Source organism: Paramisgurnus dabryanus, chromosome 22 (genome assembly GCF_030506205.2).
Source record: "Paramisgurnus dabryanus chromosome 22, PD_genome_1.1, whole genome shotgun sequence".
NCBI classification, from domain to species: Eukaryota; Metazoa; Chordata; class Actinopteri; order Cypriniformes; family Cobitidae; genus Paramisgurnus; species Paramisgurnus dabryanus.
Window position 1 is genome coordinate 31,764,900 of NC_133358.1, and position 6,498 is coordinate 31,771,397.

At 34.8% G+C, this 6,498-nt stretch overlaps 1 long non-coding RNA gene across 1 annotated transcript; it reads right to left on the bottom strand.

The window, feature by feature from the left end:
• Positions 1 to 4,365: 4,365 nt before the first annotated feature.
• Positions 4,366 to 5,770, bottom strand: LOC135740601 (uncharacterized). The gene is made up of 3 exons (XR_010529225.2): positions 5,612 to 5,770; positions 4,988 to 5,046; positions 4,366 to 4,568 (listed from the first exon to the last, which is right to left on the bottom strand). It is a non-coding gene; the product is annotated as an uncharacterized lncRNA (long non-coding RNA).
• Between the last annotated feature and the right edge of the window lie 728 nt (positions 5,771 to 6,498).

The window sequence follows — 6,498 nt, forward strand, 5'->3', positions numbered from 1 at the left end:
GCAAAGTAAACAGTTCTCTAGATCAGTGGTTCTCAACACACCTGCTTCACATAATCAGCACAATAGTAGAGATCTCTATTAACTAAACTGATTGTGTCAGATGAGAGAAACATACAAAATGTGCAGAGCAGTTGTTCTCCAGAAACGGAGTAGAGAACCACTGCTCTATATGTTTATGTTTATATGAAAAAACTATTTTGTGAACTAATACTTGGTTTTTCACTCAACACCACTAAAGCCAATGCAATACAATTTCCTGTAGTCTGTGAGCAAATATGAATGCCAAATTGTTATCACCAATTGTACGTCTTATTCCTTTAGTTGTTTAGCTTTGAATTACAAAAACAACTTTTCAAAACTACTAGAATTTTTTCAGTCAACAACAATAAAATCAGCGCAGTACATTTTTCTGTCCTCTGTGTGTAAAGGTATATCAAATACAAAATGTAATGAATTTGAATACCTGCTTTTGTAAGCATAGATTTCATGTGATGTCACACATTGGTGTAGGTGCCATTTGTACGACTGAATTGCAGCATGTGTGTTTAAAGGAACTCATAAAGATATGGATTAAAGTTTTTCATTATCTCCATTTATTTACATCAGTAGCATTAGGATTCTATTCTACCTTCCATGACATAAACGTGTCCTGACATGATGTATAATACAAAGTTGTTACATTTTTATATGTTATTTTTCAAATATTGCACCAAAAACTTCATGTGATAATGCAATTGGTTATTATTCACATAAATGACCTGCTAGAACCCAACTAAAAAGCAGCACTTTATGAAAGTAACACAGACAAATGCTCACCAGCAAATCTGCTGCAAATCTACTAAATAACATGACATTTGTTATTGACATAATTTGATATTGAAAACATATCTGGATCAGTTATTTATTGGCCCAGCCTAAAATCACATGAAAATAATTGCAGAGCTATACCACTATTTGACAATTTAACATGACAGAGCCTAAAAATGTTTCTATTAAAATATGTAACTTTGCTTTATTGTTTCCAAATCCATAAATTAGTATTCTCTTACAATAACACAATAAAAGGATTATATGAAAAATATATACTCTCTGTGTGAAACACAGACCCTCATTAATATACTTAAGAGCATGCTTATCAGGATTTGAGTTAAAAATGTGTCTACCTTTATTTACTTTTAAATATTCAATACTAATTTTATGTTAAATTAATTGTAAAAGGAAAACAATAATTTTAGCCAACAGATGGCAGAAGGTCATCTTCTGCCATCTGCTGGCTAAAATTATTATTTATTATTTAAAATGTATACTCAATGAAATTGTGTTCACAGGTTTCATCAATGGATGCATGATTTAACTTTATGAAGTCAGTATTATTATGTTAAAATAACATTTCGTCAATCATTCTGACGGTATCCGTTTTAACAGTCATGTGACATTCGAACATAGGATAAACATTTAAATAGGTTGATGAACTCTTAAAGGACACCAAGCATATGGAGATTGGTCATTTATTTCAAAGTCTTATTTCCTAACCCTGCCATTTCTGCTTCTGTGTGTAAATGCATGTATGTGTTTTAGCTTATTCTTCATCATTACTGTGTTATAGATTAGCCATATGAGACCTATATCTCTATATCAGAACATCGTAGAGAAATTGTGGTGGGCTGTTTTGTCTCATGTTAACAATTTTTGAAACATTTTGTGTGACAAATCTTGCAACAGCATGCACCACATAATTTTCTCTTCAGAAAATTTACCTAATTGGTAACATGTTAGTATTTCATATTCTAAGTATATTTGATAACAATGCAGCAAATCTAAACAGGCATGCCCTTAAAGGTCTTAAAGGTTCATATAATGAGATTTTTTAAAGATGTAAAATAAATTGTTTGTGTACCCAGAGTGTGTATGTGAAGTGTTATCTCAAAATACTCCACAGATCATTTATTATAGCATGTTAAAACTGACACTTTGTAGGCCTGAGCAAAATTGTGCAGTTTTTGGGTGTTTCCTTTAAAATGCAAATGAGTGGATGAAATGCAAACACTGATCACAATGATGGTGGTTTGTTGTAATTGAAATTCAATTGTGCTCTCGATTATTTTATTTTTTATCTTTTTCATGTTTTCTAGGTTGATATAAGCACTGGGGACCCAATTATAGCACTTACACTTGGAAAAAGTCAGATTTTCACGCTATGACCCCTTTAAGGTCCCAGATCGCTTGAACCCCGCTAATCGCTGCTTGCAGCTATATTTGTATATGTACTTCGATAAAAGTTTTTGCAATCATGGAAACATCGCAGTGAATCGCAGACAGCATTCTTCTTTTACGAATGTAAAATGGCTGGAGTAGTGATGTCTAGTTAGATTAATTTTCATTTGACCTCCCCCACAGAAAGACACAGCACATCATTATATCGTTGGCTCCGCCCACTGGTGTTCAGTCTACAGTAGTAGTTGTTGACAATCATAAAGTTGTAATAACAGTAAGATTGTGATGTCAGACAAACATTGTGCTGTTGCTGGCTGTGGGAAATTAGTGTCTTTGTAAGGGTCGGAAATAATTTGAAAATATTTGTTTCAAAATATTGCCCCCTACCATGAACTAAACTGGACTGTCGCAGAGACCAAGTGTAGTAGGGTACGGAGCGCTTACACTAGTCACACCAAACTGGAGGTAAAACATACTTTGGTATGATACAGTATGCATAGTGTGAGAACCCCATAATTTTACTGTAAACCATGCCGCTCCTTAGAGCTTATTTCTATGTATATTTAAAACATTCTTCATTCTCTTGTGATTATTTTTGCAGGTTTCTGAATTGATGTCAGATGCAAAGCAGAAGCTTCTTTTCTTCCAGTTTGGCTTCATTGTGGAAAAATGCTGGAAACTAAAATGCAGGTGACATTCTTTTGTTTATTGAAGCTATGACAAATAATTTGTCTGTTTAGTTAATGTTTTGTACAGTGTAACTGTTCCTAAACATTGTTCCTCGAGGTCCTCTGCTATTCACATTTTGTATGTCTTCCTTATTTAACACACCTTATTCAAATCATCAGCTCATTAGTAGAGATCTTCATGAACTGAACTGAGGCTGTGTCCAAATGTTCACACTTGTTGTCTTTGCACTAGACTACTTACATGACGTTTTTTTTTGTATTTGGCCTAGGTAAGTAGTAAATATAGGCTACATACTGTCACATAAAAATGATTGATGGTGCCCTTTGACCTTAGGGAGGGGCTGACCTTTTGACCTGCGAGGGAGGGGGTGACCTTTGACCGGACCACCCACATCGTGAACCTTTGACCTCCGGGGAGGGGCTAACCTTTGACCGGACCTCCCACGTCGTGAACTTTTGACCGGACCACCCACGTCGTGAACTTTTGACCGGACCTCCCACGTAGCGATGAACTTTCGAACCGACCGCCCACGTTGCTCTAAACTTTTGAACCGTCCTCCAGCGCTGCTCAGAACTTTTGAACCGACAGCCCACGTAGCACTGAACTTTTAACCGGACCGCCCACATTGGGTTGAACTTTTAACCGGACCGCCCACGTCACGTTGACATGTTTACGTCCGGGGTTATCTCCGGGACGCGTTGAATCATGTCCTCCTACGATAAAACAATAAAAACAGTGTTTACACAAGTGGTCTTCATTAAAACACATTCCATGCCAGGTGGCGCCCGATATGTATAATAAAAGCCAGGGAAATCAGAGTTACGAAAATCACAAACATGGACAGGCCATGCAGCTCGTGCGATACTCCGGTGAGTGAATGGCAAAATAGCGTGGACCATCTCACTATGCCCCCGAAAAAAATAAAAACTTAAACTTTTAACATGCGCCATTTCGGAATGCGTGACATCATTATAAGCTGCCTCTCTACAAATTATTTTGATCAGGGGATGAATAGTTTCATTAAACACAAATTTTTATGTGAAATTATCAAAGAAATTAAGTGTTCTTTCTTTTCTTTTTAACGTCATCCTGGCTTCTAAGGTTATATTTATGGTGTAAATAAACTGTAATTAAATAAATTAAGACTAGAAAATATGTTTAAATTTAACTTCCTCTAAAAATCTTAGCACTAAGCACGGATTCGACTGATTAAAAAACCATTTCAATAGTACCAACAGAAAAAAAAAGGTTTCTCACAGCAGCAGATGAAATACATTCTACAAGAATAATGAACAATGAATTCTGTCAAGATGATGATTTTGGTGGATTTTCTCTAGAGAGTAAACATTTATGTGTAATTTTTAAATATCCAATTCAGCATTTTGTATAGATGACCTGATTTTCAAAACAAAAATTATGTTTTTTCAAATAAACTGTTCAATACAAAGATACGGTCTTCTGCCACTTACACAGATTGTAGTCCTTAAAGTTGCATTCCTGAGAGATGCTTCCACTCTGAATCGTAAATCGTTATGGCAGTGCCCGGGTGAGGACCGAGATATTTTGTTTATGGACTCGTAAAGCATGTCCAGTCCTCCTGCGATAGCAGGACTGTGTTTATACAAGGGGCCTGCATTATTGCAGATTGCGTTGCTTTCATCATACTAATAAGTACAGCATAAGTAAAGACAAAAAGACACATATTACAAAACATTACCCGTCTAAAAACTGAGACTTTTAACTTTAGGTTATTAGTATATTAGGTTTAGTATAGTTTTCAGACTTTCAGAAAGAACTCATCAACTTAAAGAATAAAGCACTTATCAATTACATTTATTTTAATCTCAAAAACACATTTTCGTCTAGTATTTATTATTGCACCTGAAATACAAGTACCTGAGACATGCTCACACTCCTTAGCCAAAACACTAAAACTTTTAGTGCTTTTGTATTTAATATAATATTTAATAATATTTGACAAATTACCCCATACAAGACAAACAAATTAGATGCATTCAATGAACACAACATACAAGACAAACAAATTAGATGCATTCAATGAACACAACATACACAATCTTACTTCATTATGTGCTTTGATCCCCTCATGCCTCTGTCTCTGCTGTTCTCAGTTAGTAATGTCTATAAGACAGAAGTTAAAAATCAAACTACTTACACATTTAAATTTAAAGTCTATTAAACTCACACTACTCTTTACCCAGAATAACATGTACTACTTTCGTGGTGACAAAGCGAGGTACATGATTTCTTCAATTTATATAAACACAAGTAAACTTTTTATTGTAAAATAGTCAAATAAAAGAGTAAGACTAAAGACATAGACTAACTGATGATCCTTACATATGAAATACCCGCACAAAATCATCTAGGTATATTCTTAAAGCGACGTTGGTTTTGTTACACCATAATATAAGAAAAATAAATCAGTAAAGATTCACTTTGCTATCATTTCCAACTAATGTTGATTTATTGTGTTGTACGCAAAACATCTGAACTTCAGTCAGCTTTTCGGGGAACTGAGCATTAATTTACTTTTTAAAGATTCCAACATCTAGTTGATTTTGAAAGATTCCGACATCTAGCTGATTTTTAACCTTTACCTATACATGTTGCTTGGTTCACTGTAAACCCGGCATGCTTACCGTTATGTTTACCTTTAAATGACAGAGAATATAATAGCACTTACCCCATAAAAACAAAAAATGTCATCACAGAAAACAGTAACAAACCATCTGGTAAATCGAGTGTTGTAGAACAACGAGTGAAATCTATGTGTTAGTTCAGATTAAAAATACCTCGCTTTATTATATACAGATCCACAAGGCAAAACAAAGATCTCACGTAGTCCATCATGTTACACCGGCAGTTTGATTATTGTGACCACCGTGTCCTTTAGTGCACTAGGGGCATTATGGGAAATGTAGTCATTTTCACAAGGCGAATCGAACGTTGTATTTGTTAAAGGTGCATTGTGTTACTTTTAAAAAAGACAAAAATGCTAAATAATATACATAACTATATAATCAGTGGTGTATAAGGACCTTACATAATGAACTGAATTGTTTTTATTACCTAAGAACGAGCAATTTTCATGGAAGTCACCGTCATATACAGTAGCCCTAAACGTACAAACTGCTCTAAAGAGCACGTTTCTTCCCTACGTTGTCTCAGACGATGACATGTTTGTCGTGCGACAGCTACCATATGGGTTTTAAAATTGAAGTCTTTTGCAATTTACAATCTCACCACTAGATACCGCTAAATTCTACACACACCACCACGTTTCCAAGATGCATTACGATCTAAGCCATCGCACTGGGAGAGAGAGTACATAGTGAGACATATTATTTACAATTTTATTTGTTGTTGTTGACACAATTTAATGTAAAGTGGAAGATCTTATTAATTTATAAAAAATAACAGCTTAAAGATAACTATTAGGACTGAAACTAAAAACCAGCGTATTAGCTGTGTACATCGTGAAACTGATTTTATTTAATGTGTTTTACAAGTTAAGAAAAATTGAAGCGTTTCACATAGGAAGCAAGAAATCCTTTTCCTACGGGTGGATAG